This window comes from Sus scrofa, chromosome 4 (assembly GCF_000003025.6).
Source record: "Sus scrofa isolate TJ Tabasco breed Duroc chromosome 4, Sscrofa11.1, whole genome shotgun sequence".
NCBI classification, from domain to species: Eukaryota; Metazoa; Chordata; class Mammalia; order Artiodactyla; family Suidae; genus Sus; species Sus scrofa.
Genome location: NC_010446.5, coordinates 63,832,009 through 63,852,136, shown reverse-complemented (window position 1 = coordinate 63,852,136; position 20,128 = coordinate 63,832,009). Strand labels below are relative to the sequence as shown.

The following is a 20,128-nucleotide window of genomic DNA, read 5'->3' as shown; positions in this document are numbered from 1 at the left end:
GGAATCCAGCATCGGATCAGGATTTGCATTCAGCCTAATACCTTACCAGCTATGAGAACTTGTGTGTGTTGTGCTACATGTGCGTGTATACACATATACATATATGTATTTTTTTAAAGAATGTATTCTTATAATACATTATTACAATAGAAATGTTTAGAAATGTGTATTAAGTAACAGAAATTTGAAATATCTGTGCACTCAAAACTGTGCTTCAAGAATGATCAATTTGGAGTTCCTGCTGTGGTGCAATGGGATTGGTGGCCTCTTGGGAGCTCCAGGAGGCAGGTTCAAACCCCAGCTTGGCACAATAGGATCCAGCATTGCTGCATCTGTGGTAAAGGTCACAACTATGGCTTGGATATGATGTCTGGCTTGGGAATTCCATGTAACACAAGGTGCCCCCCCCGAAAAAAAAATCAGTTCATGGCCAATCTCATTTCATCTCTAACCTCATCCTTTCTTCTTCTTCCTGTACTATTTAGAAGAACATCATATGAGTTTATCAGTAATATATATATATAAGAGACGAGACAAAGCCATCAACAGCCATTGATGCCCAGTGGTAGATCCATTAATTCATTAGGGGTTGCAAAATGGTGATATTTGAAATCAGTCATTCCTCCTTTACTTACAAGCTAGAATATCTCTATAAAGAGAACTTTTCCCTCCTCTGCTATTGGGTTATCCAAACGTATAGTTTGCATAGTAAATGCTAGTCTGTATTCAAAATAGAGTTGATACTTGAGCATCATTTAACAATGACCGAAAAGTTATCCTTAAGAATTAATTAATTTATGTCTTTTTAGGGCCATACCCATGACATATGGAAGCTTCCAGGCTAGGGGTCAAATCGGAGCTTTAGTCGCCGGCTTACGCCACAGCCACAACAAACAGCGGGATCTGAGCTGCATCTGCGACCTACACCACAGCTCATGGCAAGGCCAGCTCCTTAACCTACTGAGCGAGGCCAGGGATGGAACCTGCATCCTCATGGATACTAATCAGATTTGTTTCCACTGAGCCATGACGGGAACTCCCAAGAACTCATATATTTCAATGTACTCAATGCTTCAGTCCAATTGCAATTATTATCCTAACCCAATTTTGACCAGTGGGTGACTCTGAGTTGATACCTGTGTTCTTTGACATGACTTTAGTCTTCTTTTATGTCTTCATTGCAGTGTAGCATCATAAATTAATCTAGTTTCATCACGTACATTCCTTTCCAAGACCTGGAGACCATTGAAATCTGCATGCAATCTTCCTATTAGTAGGAAACTGTATTCGGAGGTTATAATTTGGGCACTAAGAGTACATTGCTAGGGGATTGGTCATTATTTCTAGGTCTTATCACTAATAAAGCTAGGAAAAGTTTCATTTTAAGTAGAATTCATCATAAGTTTAGATGATACTTCCAATTCAAATTGAGGACTGGCAGGATTTTTATTTAACATTTTTGGTCTTAAGTCTGAATCTCTTTTTTTCCCCCATGCCCAGAATCTGAGTTCTTATGACACAGAATGAGAGACAAATACTTCTCATCTGCTTCCTCCCATAATAAACCCACAATAATTTCAAAATAACAAGAAATGTATTACCAACCACATGGTTAATGAATGGTTTTTTCCCTTTCGTTTCAAAAATTTTCTTCCAAGATATATCATATTAAAGATTATAATGAAATAATTGTTTTTTAGCCTCTTTGAACTTCTGGGTGGTTGTGCTACCAACTAATTCATGCAATTTTATTTTTATTTTATGTATTTTTTAAACTAAAAATTTTAGGATTATGTAAAATATTTACATGGTCCAAGTCAAACTTATAAAGTAAGTCTAGTTTCTATCCTAGACTGTCTCACCCTGTCTTCCCTTCCCCTAAATGCAATGACTCTTTTCATTTTAAGTTTTCTTTCCTGCATTAATTTTTTTTTCTACCATAACATATTACCACAAACTTAATGGCTTTAAAACAACACAAATTTGGTTTCTATGGTTATCTAGGCTAGAAGTCTGATACAGCTTTCACTTGGCAAAAATCAATATGTCAGCCTGGCTGTGTGCTTTTCTTAAGGCTCCATGGGAAAATCCACCTCCTTGCTTTTTGTAGCAAAGATAGCTTTTAGGGGTCATCCACATGCCTTGCCCAGTAGCCTCCTTTCTCTGTCTTCAAAGTCATCAATCTTGCATCTCTCTGATTGTTCTTCTTTGTCTCATCTCCCTCTAATTCCCCTCTTCTGCCTCCAACTTGATCCTTGGGATTACACTGGGCCTACCAATTGTCCACCTAAAAGTCTGTAATTTTAACCATATCTGCAAAGTCCCTTTTGCCATGTAAGCTATGGTATTTCAGGTTGAGTGCATTAGAACCTTGACATAGTTGGAGAGAACTTTATTTGGCCTTTCCTACTTTCTTAGATGAGTAGATGCCTACTGTGCACATTTTCTCCACCTTGCTCCTTGCAACTCACAGTACATCCACCCCATAGTAAGCTATAGATGTATCTCCCAGCTCCTCACTCTTTATAAAACTGCACAGCATTCTGTTATGAAGATATACCTTGATGTAGCTAACCAGTCCCCCCAATTAATATTCATTTGATTTTGTTTCTAGTTTGTGCTACTATAAATGGCCCTATGCAACTATCTTTTTGGATTATTCCACTGTGCCTGTGGAACCTTCTTAAAAGTGGGTTTGCTGGGAGTTCCCATTGTGGCTTAGAGGAAATGCATCTGACTAGTATACATGAGGATGTGGGCTTGATCCCTGACCTTGCAGAGTGGGTCGGGGACCTAGTATTGCTGTGAGCTGTGGTGTAGGTTGTAGACGTGGTTCGGGTCCCACATTGCTGTGGCTGTGGTATAGGCCAGCAGCTGCAGCTCAGATTTGACCCTTAGCCTGGGAACTTCCATGTGCCACAGATATGGCCCTAAAAAGCAAAAAAAGAGTGGGTTTGCTGAATCAAGTTGTAAAATAAGTATGTACTTCTTCTGGAGATGAGTTTCTTTCCAAATGGTTATGTCATCTAAATTCACATTACAAATGTATGAAAGTATTATTATATTTGAATATATTGCCAAACTTTTGGATTTTTGCCAGTCTCAATATACTTTTATTTTTTTCTAGTTCCATTTTATTTTTTCAATTATAGTTGATTTAAAATGTTTTGTCAGTTTCTGCAATAAAGTGACCCAGTTTTACATATGTACATATACATTCTTTTTTCAGATTATCAATATAACTTTAATTTCCATTTCTCTTATTATGAGTTATTCATGTCTATTTTCATATGGCTAAGAAATAATTTGAATTTCATTCTCTATGTATTTTATGTTGGTGTTTCTAATCTATTTTTCTATAAGATTTTCCATCTTCTTTTTCTTCCTTTTTGAAAGCTCTTTATAAAAGCTTTTTTAAGATATTCCCTGTTCTGTGTTATAAGTTTCAAATATTTTTCCAAGTTTGATTCTGCCTTTTTACTTTGCTTACTATATCTTTTGCTAGTCAAGAATTTATTTATTTAATTTATTATTTTTTTTTCGGGCCACACCTGCAGCATGTGGAAATTCCGGGGCTAGGGGTCAAATCAGAGCTGCAGCTGCCAGCCTATACCACAGCCACTGCAACTCTGGATCTGAGCCTCATCTGCGACCAGTGCTGCAGCTGCAGAAATGCCAGATCCTTGACCCACTGAGCGAGGATCCTACCTACATCCTCACAGGAGACTATGTTGGGTTCTTAACCTGCTGAGCCACAATGGGTACTCCCTATTACTCAGAATTGTTAATTTATATTTACTGAAAGAATGTTTTCAGAATTACTTGCTTCTCTAATATCAAATGTAAGCCCTACTACTCTGTTTCTGTATCTTTCTACATAAACCATGATCCTTTTTGCTTCGAAACTGAATTATGTATAAGCTTTTAAAGAAATTTCAATGACACTAACACAATATGTTGCACATTAACTCAGACTTAAACCTGGAACAGCCATGACCAAGTTTGTATGGATGCTGGCGCTAACAACAACATCCCGAGTGACAGTGGCTATAACACACCACCATGTGAAAAGGTACCCCAACCTCAGGGGTATTAAAATGTGAAAGCACATGCATCTAAGAATTGTTGGAATACAGTCTATCTCTCTATATATCTTCATATCCATGTGTCTCCCTCTACAGTGTGTGTCTGTCACCATCCACTCCCTCTCTTCTGCATTCCAGCCACACCAACCCTCTAGCAGCCCTCTGTATATTACAAGCTATTTTATGCCTTTGTGCTTTTCCGCCCCCAGTGCCCACTTTGTGGAAGTCCCTCAGCCTTCCTCCCCTTGGATATAAGCTCAACTCCTACTCATCTCTCAAGCCAGAACTCATGTATGTTTCTTCATTTTAGAAAACTTCTCTTTCCACAAGCACAGGTTCCTCCCTCATGCCTTCCTTGAACTTTGTACCCATTTCTATTTCCGCACAAAAACAGGTTAGGAACTTCCTCTACTCCACCGGGACTCCTGAGGAGCAGGAGTTGTGTTGTTTTCATTTTTGTTCCCTGATACTTTCCATGGTATCAGCATATGATCGGCACTAAAAAGAACTTCAGTAAACGATTACAAAGTTTCTCAGCCCCTCCTTCAACAAGAGGGGTGGTTTTTCACTCCAGAATGGACTGTCAAAGACACTAAGATGTGACTATGCCAAAGGCAGAGGAAGATTCTGTGTAACAAGAGTGGGAAGAGCCATAAGAAACTAAACATAGATCTACAGATGAATATTTCAACTTGTACAAGATATACATGAGCCAAGAGCCCCTTCTTAGGTCTGATTTCAGCAAAACTGCTTTTAATAGCTAAGTGATTACCATTCTGGGCACACGTAGTGGCCGGGGTGAGGAAAGGAAAGGGGTTCCAGTGTCTGGTGAAATCTTATCAGTTCAGATCGTTTGTTAAGCACAGCGTGTTTATAATTGTGATTTTCATGCATAGTTTAATATCAGCTTCACTAATCTTATCAGGCTATTTTTCTTGACCTCCCACTCTTTGTAAAAGAATTCTAAATGAACAATATAGGTTTACATCCAAAAAAATGATGTTCTTTCAGATGTAAGGAATATGTTTCAATGTTACTTTGCTGTTTAAACACGTAATATGAAAATGACTTAATATAAATGTGAAAGATCCCCAGTTTATAATAAATATCCACATGCTGTTATGAAGATCAACTGACAGACCAGTATTTATTTAAAATGTCAATGGAGTGTGTTTTATCCTCTTTTGAAGGATCCAAGGTACTCATAACATCTGCTGTTAAGTGTGGATGTCTCTTTTAAATAGAAATTGCATAGTACAGACCTCATCCAAAGTGGCTGTTTGGTTGAGATAAAATGAGTAAAGAAGAGTTTACATTTCTAAGCTGTTCTGATCTGTTGTGTGTACAAAATATGATAAGCTTAAGTAGAGCCCAAGTGGATATGTTTAATCATCTGGCTATTTTAATAATAACTTTATAGTCTGTGTTTTAGTTTCAAGCAGAAAATTATATACCATATAGATGTAATTTATATTTCTCACCAATAAAATCACACACGCTATACCACTCATTATATACAGTATATAGGAAAAAAATTAAGGAAACAATTTTTTGAGGATATTTGGAAAACCTAGGATGACTTAATGTGTATAATACAACCATTTTCTTTTTATAGTTTCTTAATTTTAGGGGTGGCTGATTATACAGACAATTAAGTTGTCTATAAAATTATTCATAAGTAAGCATAAACATTTGATTTGTCTCCTACTCTGGGATAGGTAGAGTTGAATTGAATTTAAGGGAAGTCAATTTAATATATATGTTACACTTAGGAATGGGGGAAATCTGCTAGGATTTTGCTGCTGTTGTTGTTGTATTTTGAGGGCCGTACCCACAGTATATGGAGATTCCCAGGCTAGGGGTCTAATTGGTGCTGTTGCTTCCGGCCCATGCCAGAGCCACAGCAATGCCAGATCTGAGCCACATCTGCAACCTCACCACAGCTCACGGCAACGCCAGATCTTTAACCCACTGAGCAAGGCTAGGGATTGAACCCACAACCTCATTGTTCCTAGTCAGATTCATTTCCGCTGCTGTGCCATGACAGGAACTCCTGCTATGATTTTTTAACTTTTAAATATTAGGTACCAATTAAACTAAAAAAAGTCAGTTAATACAGGGTTGATGATATTGAGAGTCTGTCTATGGCCCCATGTAGAAATGTCACTTACAATGAAAATATGAACATAAATCTTTGAGATTTTGTAATTAAAAATGCAATTAATAAATAGCAAGTATGCGAAAAAATTTATATTAGGACCTAACAAGTGTTTTGAAAAATTAGGTATAAAAGCAAAAGAGGATAAAGTGAATAACAGTTCAAGGAAAAATAACTAAGTAGGATATATAAAATAGATAACAAGAATATACTGTATAGCACAGGGAAATCTACTCAATATTCTGTAATAAACCTAAATGAAAAAAAAGAATGGATATATATATATAAACTATATATGTATACACATACACGTTTCACTTTGCTGTAGATCTGAAACTAATAAAACATTGTAAGTCAACTATACTCCAATAAAATTTAAAAAAAATAGAAGTAAGGCTGCAGGTTTAGAAAAGTCATAGAGAGAACCATTTCATTATATCACTATTATCATCACCATATATACATATATAAAACAAGTATATACAAAAGTATGGAAAAAAGAGGTAATGACAATAAATATAATACATTACATATTCTATCATTTAATACTATATGCTAAAACATAATGACACTTTATGCTGCTGTAAAAAACACCACATGTTGGATAGGCTATAAGTAACAGAAATTTATTCATCACAGTTCTGGAGGCTAGTATGTCCAAGACAAGGCACTGGTAGGGTCAGTGTCTAAAGCAGACACTTCTTGGTCCATAAATGGCTGCTTTTTGTTCCAACTTCACATGGTAGAAAGGACAAGGGGTTTACCTGGCTCCTCTTTTATAAGGACTCTAATCCCATTCATGAAGGCTCTGCCTAATCAGCTCCTAATGGCCCATCTCTGAGTGCTATCACACTGGAGGTTAGAACTCTAATAAATGAATTGGAGGAGGGATAAACATTCAGTCCATAGGAAACACAAAGGGTTAAAATGTGCTCTGGGCCATGTACCAGGTGACAGAAGGCTCCCATTTTTGACGGCTCACAGAACATATAAGAGCACTGTGGCAGGTTCAGGCTGTGGTACAATCAACCTTGCTACTTGGGCCATATAGTTTTGGAGACCTTATGGTGTTGGAGTTGCCAGTGGTTGGAAAAGATGCAGTATGGCACCTTGGGCAAGCTCCAATGAGAGAATCACAATCCAAGCCTGAGTTTCAGAGCAAGACTATGCCATTGGCAGCAAAGCGTTATACAGTTCTCCGCATGTTACTGGGCCCCATTGGGATATAATTCTTGACTATGAGACATAAAGTGGTGCCATTATGAGCCAAGTACAATTAAAATGACCAAGTGGTAAAGTCAGCCAGGTCCAGTGGCAGGATATCATGAGATGGAAATGGTATATCTGGGATCACTTGAAGCAAGATTAGAAAGTGTGAGTAAGCTGGGTAAGTAGGTGGCCCAGGGCTCTGTGTAACCCATTACAATTGCATTGAGCATCTTCTTCAATTTGCACCTATGACCAATTGAGTAAGTTCTGTATGAGCAGCTGAAAGAAGAGGAAAAAGGCCAAGTTTTGTTTATGGATGGGGTAGCTAGGTACTTGGGGGCAAGCCAAAAACAGATGGCAGCTCTATTACATCTGCATTCAGGGCTGGTCATGAAAGACAGTGGAGAAGGACAAATCTTTCCCATGGGTAGAGCTAGGAGAGCAGTGTACCTGGTCTTATGTTTTGGGGGGTTTTTTGGTTGTTGTTTTGTGGGCTTTTTTTTTTTTTTTTGAAGGAAGAGTGACCAAAGTGAAAATATATTCAGATTCATGAGAAGTGGCTAAGAGGTTGGTGAATTTTGGGGATCTGGAAGGGAAAGGACCAGAAGATTGGAGACAAGGAAGTCTAAGGTGGAGGGAGGTAGATGAATGTATGGGAAATGGCACAAAGCACGAGGATGTTACACTGCATATTAATGTAACACAGGGAAGAGGCACTGAAGCTGTGACTCACTAGCCATCCTAAATCTGAACCAAGCAGCACGTGAACTTAGTGGTCAGAGTGGAGTTTCTACGTGGGTTAACCAGCAAGGACTCCCAATTACAGGGCTAATCCAGCTACGGCTGCCTCTTACTGTCCAGCAACTGAGAGCAACACTGAGTCCCTGGTAGGGCACCATATGCCTCTAGGAGACCAAAGGGCCATTTGGTGGTAAGTTGATTAAATCAGGCTAGTAGTTTGTCCTGACAGAAATAAACAGCTACTGTGGGCATGGGTTTGCCTGTTATTTGCAAAGCCTCGGCAAGCACCACTATCTGGGGCCCATGGGGTACTTGATCTATAAGCATGGAATCTCACACAACAGAGCATATAACCACAATGCCTCTTTTTCAGTGAAGTGGCTCATGATCATGGTATCTTTTGGTTGTATCACATACTGCGCTGCCCAAAGGTACATAGCCTGACAGAGTAGAAGAACGGTCTAAACATGGAGCTGAGTGCCAGCCAAGAGGCAACACTCTAGAAGGATAACATGCCTTCAGGATGCCATGTAGCATTAAATCAGAGACTTTTATGTGGTCCTGTGTTTCAAGGAATCCAGGGGTGGAAACACTTACATTCAGTCTCAGTGACATACTGGGGGATTTTATGCTTCTCATTTCTACAAGTCTGAGCTGTGAAGTGTTTGAGATCCTGATGTCCCAAAGGACCCTGTGCTTCCCAGGGTGCTTCTGAGAGAGAGAGAGAGAGAGAGAGAGAGAGAATTTATTATAAAATAATAAATATATATAATATGTATTATATAAAAAACACATTTACCTATATATTATATAAAATATTTATTATAAATAAAAACATATTTATATTTATTTATGTATTTATTATATGTGTTTGCATTATATTTATAATATATAATATATATTTATTATATATTCTTTATTATATTTATTATATATAATAATATATAAAATAATATTTCCATGAATAGAACTGTCAGCATAAAATTTTATAGTTAATAAAATTATCTTTCAATAGCAAGTATAAAATCAAATAATTATCAGAGAAACAAAAGCTGGGAGTATTTGCCAGTTGAGACCATCCTAAAAGATCTTCTAAATGATCTCTTTCAGGCCAAAGGACAATCATCCCAAAGCAAGGTCAGAGACTTAAGAAAAAAATGTACACAAAGAAAATGGCAAAGACGTGTATAAATCTTAATTAAAAAAAAAAACCTTGACTATATAACAAAATAAGAATAATGTTTAGCTTGGAAAGTTTTGTGTTTTTGTTGTTTGTTTGTTTGTTTTTAGGGCTGCACCCACAGCATATGGAGGTTCCCAGGCTAGAGGTCTAATCAGAGCTGTAGCTGTCGGCCTACACCACAGCCACAGCAAGGCATGATCCGAGCTGCCTCTGCAACCTACACCACAGCTCACGGCAACACTGGATCCTTAATCCACTGAGCAAGGCCAGGGATTGAACCCGAAACCTCATGGTGGCTCCTAGTTTCATTCATTTCTGCTGCACCACGATGGGAACTCCATCAGCTTGGAGAGTTTTTTAAAAATGAGAGACAACCAAAAGAACTAATACCAGCAACATTTGTGCCAAGATGTGGGTGGGCATCAAGCTGACCTGTTTTTAAATCCTATATTACCTGATTGGAAGATTATTAGTGTTTTTTGTTTTTTGCTTTTTCTTTTTTCGCTTTTTAGGGGTGCATCTGGCTAAGGATAGAATCAGAGCTACAGCTGCCGCCCTACACCACAGCCACAGCAATGAGGGATCTGAGCCTCATCTGCAACCTATACCACAGCTCACTGCAAAGGTGGATACTTAATCCCCTGAGCAAGCCCAGGGATCAAACTGGCATCCTCATGGATACTAGTCAGGCTTGTTACCATTGAGCCACTGTGGGAATTTCCTCATTAGGTTTTGATTAACTTTATATTTCAGTAAGTATTCATGTTAAAATTTTTACAGTAACCACTAGAAAAAAATTATAACTGACTGTGAAACTTCAATACTATTATAAAGAAAATATGGAATAAAATAATTTAAAACTTAATCTACATCAGAGATAATTTTTAAGAAGAAAAAAAGTAGGATAGATATCAAAAAATAAGACTTTAGTAGTAACAGATTCAAATATATCAGTAATCACAATATATTACTCTGAGATGTATGCATGCTATAAAACTATGACCAAAAAAAACCAAAAAACAAGGGAATGATAGACCAAAATTTCATGATAATGTTTCCTTGGGAGTGACTTCCTTGGGAGTGCTCTCATAAAAGGGTACACAAAGAGCTTCAAAGGTCATAGGCAAAGTTCTTTTTCTTAAGTAGGGTAGTGGATACACAGATGTTTCTGTCTCTCATACATATATAGATATATGTATGTATATATATAACATTTATTTTCATGTTTTAAAATATTTCATAAATTTTAGAAAAGAAAAAAACAACAAATTGTAGAAGATTCAGAGACAATCATGGCAGAATTACTAGAGCATAGAAAGCTTATCTTATGAGGAAAGCATTCAGAATTACAGTTCTAAGTGAAGTTATTAAACTTGACAAGGATTGTTTGTTTTTAGAGTTGCTCTTTGAGATCTTTCTCCACTTCTCTTCGAGCATTTCTTTCTACTTACTGCTGAGAATTTATTCTGCAAATCTAATTGAATCATCACCTTCAGGCACCTTATAACATTTTATTCCCTGTAAGAAAAGCAACTGAACTAGTGTTCAATATTATTTCAAATCGGATCAGTGGCATTTATTCCATCTCTGGGTTGGAGCTCTCCTGGCCTCTGTTGCTAGGGAACACAGTGATTGCAGTTATGCAGAACTGTGACCTACCTACACCAGGTAACTCTTGAGGGAGAGGCAGAAGTGTCCACTCAAACATGCTTTTGTTTCCACTGTATCTACTGCCTGCTTGATCTCACCCTCCCTCAAGACAAGCACCATTCAAGGTCATTGTTGTAGCTGGAAGTTCTCATGGAAGTTTGACAGGATACCTCTTCCTGGACTGCTGTGGCCACCAAAAGCACAGCTAGTGTCTGAAGAAACAAGACAGCACTCAACAAAAACGGCTCGGAATGCAGCTTACCACGATAGTGAAAGTAACAATTCTCTAAGGTTAAACCCAGGAGGAAGGTTGGGAACAGGAGCAGGTGAGTTACAGAAACAGAACCCAAAACTACACAGCTGAGGTCCAGGCTAATTGACTCACAAATGTAAGTCAATGCCCATGAAATCACGTGAGATTTGGTGAGGTTCTTTGAACAATGACTGCTTTGAAATAGTCTGAAAAAGCTGACGCTGTCTACACTTTTAGGCAAATTAGCTTCTCTTGGTGATGCATTCTAAAGCTTCACAGCGTATAGGGTGCAGTTAGGATTAGGACTGGGAATCTCAGGGCAGCCATTTGTGAGTTGTGGACACAACTTGTCTATAAGGTCAGTTTCCTAACCAGTAATATGGGCCAGAGATAACACCTATTATATAGTAGTAATCTAGCATCTAGGGTAATAGTACATGATGGCACTCCATTATACAATAGGGTGCGTGGGAGGGTTAAAAAATGTAATCCAAGCAGAGTTCTCAACAAATATTAGCTATTCTCGTTACTGATCTCCTAGAGCAGTGTTTTCAAGCTTAAAAAGTCTAAAGATCCATCTTAAAGGAAAACAATCTGACATCCCAAGCTTTTATTTATATGATTTGAATAGTTCTCAATATGTATGCAAATAAAACAAAATCTGTATTTCTGTAACTATTACACATCTATAAACAAGAATGTATAAATTAAGCTCAAACCCAGAGATAGGGCTTTAAATAAAATTCAATTAAATCAAATTCAAAATCAAATTAATGTTAATAAAATTCAAATGAATAATATCTGTTTAATGTTGTTTTGTTAATGGCACTAGCACAAATTCTTTTGCCATCTTTTGGGTTTGGCCCACCTTCACTACCATGTGTTGCGTGATACTTCGATTCTTCCATTATTTAAAGTCTATCTGAATTATTTTAAAACTGCAATGAACGCCTCACTTACATACAGAGTTCTCTTTTTTCGTTAGCCTGAAGTTCAGAATTAGTACGGTGGTAGCCGACACTACTGAACAAGTGAAGGCAAACATAAGCATTAAAGCTGAGACTCAAAGGCTCAGTGAGAGATGCTTATCTAGGTGAACTGGGGAGGATTGCCTTAACTTTTTAAGATAATTATCTAAATAAATGAAAATACAGAATTAAAATATTCTCGTGGAAAACTTGCAAACCTCCCAGATGATCCACATGGGCCTCAGCTGAGAAACTTTAAATTAATATATCTTTGTTGAAATCGAATAATCATTTTTAAAGTGCTGGGGGGGACAGTGTTACATAATAGTGAGGCAATTTTCTTGATAAATTCCATGAGATTACCAAGTGCAAAGCATCACTTTCCATTCTATCCTTTTTTACTGAAGGCAAAAGATATTTCCTTCCCGGGGCAATAACAGCTCTTCATGGCATACACATTAATCTGAGAACTCAGAAACTTTGACTTGGAGTTCTGAATGCTAATGGTTGTGGGTGTAAAATGAAGTAATTTATGTGTCATAGCTAATTAAGATTACAGTGTTTCAGGGTACTTAAAATTCAAGTTCAAAGAAATTTTAGTGCTTTGGTCTGATAGCTGGTGTCAAGGAGTTTTTGAGAGTGTTTCCTGTCTACAGCAATTGGCATGAAGTAGCTCATTCACCATATCCTATAATTAAACTGGAGTCAAACTTCCCCCTTACTTCTTGGGGGTACTAAACTTTTTTCAGAGATAATTTAGTCGTGATTTGCTACAATTCCATGAAAAAAAAAATGGAATGCTTTGGTGGGACCTATTTTGCTGTGATCTTTTCACTAGGAAATGGCTTTGATTGAATTGAACTCTATTTCAGATGTAGAAGAAGAGCGCAGCCATGAGCAGAAAGGAAGAGAGGACAACCACACAGGGAAACGGTACAGTTTTATCCACTACAGCTAAAGACATTCTACTCTGAAGCGGTGCATATGCTCTAACAATGTGGTTATGTGTGCGCTATGTATATTTACAGTTATGATATCCCTTAGATGTGAAATCTAATTTAAAAAATAGGAGTTCCCGTTGTGGTGCAGTGGTTAACAAATCCGACTAGGAACCATGAGGTTGAGGGTTCGGTCCCTGCCCTTGCTCAGTGGGTTAACGATCCGGCGTTGCCGTGAGCTGTGGTGTAGGTTGCAGATGCGGCTCGGATCCTGCGTTGCTGTGGCTCTGGCACAGGCCAGTGGCTGCAGCTCCAATTTGACCCCTAGCCTGGGAACCTCCGTATGCCATGGGAGCGGCCCAAGAAATAGCAAAAAAAAAAAAAAAAAAAAGATGCCACTGTAAGGATTACATAGCAATGTATGTAAAGTGATATATAATAAATGCTCAAAGAGCTGTAATTGTTATTGATATTATTATCAGTGTTAGGCTCTGCATACAGTACTTTTTGAAAATTTACATAGTTAACCATGCTCTTAGAAGTGCTTTCTGGTCTCTCCATTTGGTGTTACATGATTCTCAAACACTGTGGTACATCCCTGAAAAGAGTCCTATGAAGCCAGCCATAAGGGCATTGAGGGCATTGTTTATGATGGCACAACGTGTTTTCTTGATAAGGACCTAACAGAAGAAATTTCTTTCTGATCTCAGTAGAAAAATAGTGTTGTTCTCCTGAGCAATGGATTTTGGCTACTGTCCAAGCTTAATCTTACACATCTTGTGAATCTTGTAAATAGACTCATCTTTCACCTCAGCTTTCTATCAAATCTGTGCTCCGACCTTATCAAATGTATAAAGACAGGGTCCATTTTCTGGGTAAATTCCATTTTCTTTAATCACTTGTTTTTATTTTGTTTTTCTCTCATATTTATACCAGCTACCTTCAGTTCTTTTTGGAGTAAGAGGAAGGTAGGAGTAAATGAAGAACAAACAAATGACCTTAGGTTGCATTCAGTTTTGGACACCCCCTTAAAAATATGCTGAACAGATGACTAAAAGGAAGACTGGCATTTGAGGAGGCTCCATAAGGTAGTAGAGGCTGAGCAAGGTTTTGGGAAAAGAAAAGCCAGTGGTCTATGAACAATGGATGGGAATGGATTGAAATGAGAGACAGAAGTAAGACTGCAGTTACAGCCAGGATGACAACGTGGTCAACAGAACCTTATGTACAGAGTGCTGTCAGTGTTGAGCAATAGATGTTTGTTGATGACAATGACGGAGGGCCAAGAAAACAGCAGTAAAAATGGAGAATAAGGGAAAACCCAAGTGGAAGAATTATGTCTTAGCGACAAATGATACAGAAAGTCCAAAAAATAAGAACTCAGAGTGACTTCGAGATTGTTTTGAGCTTAGGATAAGCATGAGAGTTTTGAAGAACAGCCCTAAGATCCATGCTGAAATCTAAAAAGTTCGTTCCTTTCTCTAATATACATCAGTTACAATTTTAGAATTTGTGAATTCTGACAGTCTTGGATTTGCATTCCATACCTTCAATCATTGGAATGCAAGATTGCTCTTTTTGGGTTGGGAGGAAGCAAAGACCAGTTAGGAGTGACCCATGGATAGGAAAGAGGGGAAAAAAACTCCGTTGTGATTTTAGTATTTTAAAAATAGGACAAAATGTAAAAGCACGATTTGTATTATAAGTTGATAAAACCGTTGTTGCAATGATCTGCAGTCATTATTCTTAATTGGTTTATTTATTCAAAACTATGTATTAGAATAAAGTATATGAAAGATGTAATGGTGGACAAATGTACATAGTCTTTGGGAACTTATATTTGGGGAATAAAACCTAAATAAATATCTCTACCTGAAAAATAAGTCATAATTTCTATTAAAGGATTTGAATTCATTGTTAAAATAGCTTCCAATTCTCTTTTATGCCATAAGAAAATATTTCTCACAAACATATAGGCTGCTGTCTCTTCATGACTTTTTTTGGTAGGGTTAAAATCATATTAATATTCACCAAACAGCATTACTAAAATAATGAAGCCTTCTTCCTTATTGATTTTTCTGAAAACGGCCTTCCATTTTTCATCCACACTTCATCTATAATTGGGAAAGGGAAACTGCTAAATTGATAGATTCTACAAGGGGAGAATATATCTTGAATGTGAAGTGTTATTACTGTTGACAGTCCAATAAGAGAGACACAATGGAAGAATTTATGGGAGTTCCTGAAATTGGCTGAAGCAATTTCAACACACTGTATTTCATTTTTGGACAAAACTAAAGCTATATTTCTTACGCACTTTTTAAAGAAGTCAACATAAAACAGGCAGTAGATAGTTCTCCAAAAGTTACTTGGCATTATCCAATTCCATTTATTTTTAAGACTCAAGTATTTGACTTTCAGGACTTCTAATTGAGACAGCTGGCCATTTCATAATTCTAATAGGTTTACTGTACAGAGTGTACATTTTACAGAGTACAGCAAGAAACATCCCAGTGCTTTAGGTTTTCAAAACTGCCCATGGATGGCACCTGGCAGTTGTACCTTACGAGGGTATAACCCTTTGCTGTGCAGATAGTTAATTCATTAAGCTTTAATTAACTAAATGACCTTGATAATTAACCTGCTTTATTTTTCAGTTTTCCCAAGTTTCGTTTAATGTTTGCATCTTTTTTTCCCCCTCTGTAATACCAGTTTCTCAGAAAAAGTTCATGTCACTTTCTTCAGTGTCTGCTTAGTGGTAACATAAAAAGTAAATCTTATTTTCCCTTTGCTTGAAATACATGTATCAATGAGTTCTGCTCAGCAGAGATTTTTGAGGCTGTATTTTTCAGTACATATCTTCATTTTGAAGGTGAGCGAGCCAAGTTTAAGTGAATTACTCAGAGCAGAGCTAGATTTAGAACTCAGAAGTTATCCACAAATAGCTCACCAACAATGAATGCTTGCCTCTTACTTCCTATTTTTCTAAATTCTCCATTTTTTCTACTTATAGACTTTATCCTTATTTTTCTCTATGTAACGTCATTGTAACCAACAACTATTTGAGGTCAGATTAGGTCAGGAGTACCCAGGAAATTGAGAAAATAACTCTAATGTTCTGAACACAAATTATGGTGTTCTTTGTAGCTTAAAAAAAAAATTATCTGGTATGACCTATTGTGGCTCAGCAGTTATGAACCCACTAGTATCCATGAGGATACAAGTTTGATCCCTGGCCTCCCTCAGAGGGTTGAGGATCTGATATTTCTGTGAGCTGTGAGCTGTAGTGTAGGTCTCAGACACAGATCAGATCTGTGACTGTGGCATAGGCTGGCAGCTGCAGCTCCAATTCGACCCCTAGCCTGGGAACTTCCATATGCCATGGGTGTGGCCCTAAAAAGAAAAAAAAAAAATCTGGCTCGTAATGTTAAATTTTAAGTTATTGCAGTATATACAGTTTTATGTTTTACATTGTTTTTGAAAGCACTAAAATATTTGTTTCTCAAAGATATTTTGAGGGACCAATTTACCTTCCAGTACTGAAATTATAACAAGAACTGGATTATTTGGGGAAATTACAGTGTTTTTCTTGTTTCTTTCTTTTATTCCATTTATTATTCCTGTTAGTTTTTTCTTTTTATTCCTGAAAATACCTCCCAGACACAACCCAAAACCATGTGCATTGTCCAATCCATTGTTCACACTTAGTGTGTGTTAAGCAAGTGTTTGCTCAGTCGTGAAGAGGTAGCAGAAATAGCCAACTGGCCAGTTTGTAAAACGGTTGCCCTTCAGGTATTGGAGTCAATTTCTGTCCATGTCATTTCCACATTTGGACACAGACTGCACAATAAAGTTCAAATCTGGCTCTTACCTACTCTTCCAAAGCAATTTCCCATCCCATCTACCTCTGCCCTCACCCTCAACCCCAGATGACAGAGTCACCTGCCAGTAGCTCATTAGGGGACACACCTGGATGAAGCAATCCCAGGAAATGAACGCGTGCACACTGCTTGAATGGTGGCCGAGAGCAACTTGGGGAAGGGTCACGTGTCTAAAGGGGTGGGGGAGGGGCTGCTGGTCAGCTCCAGCAGCCTGCAGGAAAGAGGATCCACAGTTGCTAATTCCTCTGCTTTTAAGAAAAGGCAGAGAGCTGGCTTTTCTAATTTTGTGACATCCTGATCTCTTTCTGACCTTTGGCAGGGTATTTTGTATTCACTCTGCCACCATGTTGGTGAACCATTTCCCATCCACGGATGGGCAGCTGGCAACCTGCAGAGCTGCGCCCTAGTGATCCTGACTACTTGGACTTTTCTCAGAAAGCAGAGTTATGATCACACCTCTGAGCTTTGGTTCCTGCTGCCCCCTCTGCCTGCAATGCCCTCCTCCACTTATCGGCTTGACAGGGCCCCACCCACACATTTTTTCTTTTTTTAATTAATAATTTGTTTTAATGTATATAAAATTTCTTTATTTTTTCATCTTAGGGATGCACCGATAGCATATGGAAGTTCCCGGGCTAGGGGTCTAATCAGAGCTGCAGCTGTCGGCCTATACCACAGCCACAGCCACTCAGGACCCGAGTCACGTGTGCAACCAATGCCACAGATTGTGGCAACACCAGATCCTTAACCCACTGAGTGAGGCCAGGGATCGAACCTACATCCCCATGGATCCTGGTCTCATTTTTAACTCCCTGAGCCACAACAGGAACTCCCCACCCACCCATTCTTTTTCTTTTCTTTCTTTCTTTGTGTGTGTGTGTGTGTGTGTGTGTTTAGGGCCACACCCACCCCCATATGGAGGTTCCTAGACTAGGGGTTCAATCAGAGCAACAGCTGCTGGCCTACACCACAGCCACAGCAATGCCTGATCCTTAACCCACTGAGTGAGGCCAGGGATCAAACCTGTGTCCTCATGGATACTAGTCAGATTCGTTAACCACTGAGCCATGATGGGAACTCACCCACCTCCCCACTCTTAAACCCTGGCTCAAAGTGTTCATATCACCCTGCTCACACCCTAGGGGGGAGAAGGTGCTCCATTGGAACAGACTTAGCTCTGACCAGTATCCGTCTCCCTCGCCAGCATGTAAAAGAGATCCTATTCCTCTTACCATCCTATCCTATTGGTCCTTTATACAGTGAACAGCCCTAGGACTGGCTGGTGCTTATTGAAACAGCATAGAGAATAAAGGGTTCACACAAACTTCCCCTGCCTGCCTCACCATCAGGCATCATTTTCTACGCACATCAGAGCAACACAGCCCCAACAGTCTCAGGGAGAATAGTCTACAGTTCAGATTGCAGAATGACTCCTGCTCTGAGACCGTATTTTCAGAACCCGTGAGGCTGTTTTCTGCCATCATGTGCACTGGGAACACACACATGAGCCTGCTCTCGGGGGGAGGGGGGGGCCCTTACATTCTGGTGGCAAGGTCAGAGCATTTGATCTAAAACTGACCATCATTTAGGCTCCTAATCTAAAAGCAGATCAGCTAACACTCCCCTTTCCCATCATTCGATTTGTTTTTAAGGTGCAAAACTTAAGACCTGCAAAATGAAGCAATTTATCCAAAGACACACAGCCAGTTTGTCTTCCAAGTAGCTGTGGAAATCATGTCCAAGCATCAGATGCAGTAAAAATAAATGTTCCAAAAAGCTGTTTCCTCTCTTTTAAATGTAGCTAAACTTTTTATCCATACACACCCTACCTACACAATATGCACACACCACACACTCTCACAAGTGTGCACCCACTTTTTTTTTAGGGCCACACCCTTGCCATATGGAAGTTCCCAGGATCGGGGTTAAATCAGAGCTGTAGCTGCCAGCCTACACCACAGCCACAGCAACGCCAGATCTAAGCAGCATCTTCGAACTACACCGCAGCTCGCAGCAATGCCGGATCCTTAACCCGCGGAGCAAATTCAGGAATTGAACCTGCATCCTCACGGATACTGGTCCGATTCATTACTACTGCACCACAACAGGAACTCCCCCCACGCAGGAGGAATTCCCCTTGTGGCTCAGTGGAAATGAATCTGACTAGTATCCATGAAGATGCAGATTCGATTCCTGGCCTCACTCAATTGGTTGGGGATTCAGAGTTACCATGAGCTGTGGCGTAGGCTGGCAGCTGCAGCTCCGATTCGACCCCTAGCCTGGGAACTTCCATATGTCGCAGATGTGACCTTAGAAAAGAAACAACAAACACCACCCCCGCCCCCCCAAAAAAACTAAATTAGGAATCAGCCACTCTTAGCAGATTTTCATCTGTTCTATCTTTTTATCATTTTATTTGGCACTTCAGCTGAAGTTTTGAGGTGAAGTTGGCTCTCAGGGACCCAGAGCCTGAAATCCTGCTAAGGAGCCTCCTTAAGTGGGGCATCCATCCTTGATGTGCTCCTTGTGGCTCTCTGGTCCCTCAGGACAACCTCCACAGGACCTCTCTCCCTTTCCAGCTTCCACAGTCCAGCATTTTCCTGCCCTGCTCTGCTTCACTGGCCACATCATCATACCTTTCACCTGTGTCCCCACCCTTTCCTCGGCTCCAGAGACCGTGGGAGTGGCTGGTACGGGAGGATGCCACTCCTTCACCCATATTCGTACCTCAACAGGGCCTTCTGCAGGCCACACCCAAGGTAAAGAATGACACACACATCCTGAGGAATTTTGCCACACAGGCAAAGAGGCATTTGAAGCCTCCAACACTGGTCGTACCCTAGCTATTTTCCATTTTGTGTCATGTTTTCAAGTAAAGTTGGATGATGGATGTTTTGGCCAGGGCTGCCATGACAAAGTACCACAGATTGGGTACCTTCGAGAATAGGAAATGTATTCCCTCAGAGGCTGGAAGATTGAGATCAAGGTGTTAGTAGAGCTGGTTTCTTTGGACTCTCCTCTTTGGCTTCTAGATGGCTGCCTTTTACCTGTGTCTTCACGTG

General features: G+C 39.2%; 1 long non-coding RNA gene across 2 annotated transcripts in view; it reads right to left on the bottom strand.

Annotated features, from left to right (window-relative positions):
- LOC110260275 overlaps positions 1-20,128 on the bottom strand; it is a 123,150-nt gene that overhangs the window by 55,937 nt on the left and 47,085 nt on the right. Inside the window, exons 2-3 of one of the 2 annotated variants that reach the window (XR_002343264.1) lie at positions 11,036-11,238; positions 8,791-8,904 (exon numbers count right to left, since the gene is read on the bottom strand). This is a non-coding gene — a long non-coding RNA (uncharacterized LOC110260275). The remainder of the gene's footprint in view (positions 1-8,790; positions 8,905-11,035; positions 11,239-20,128) is intronic. The other variant, XR_002343263.1, reaches the window with a different exon arrangement.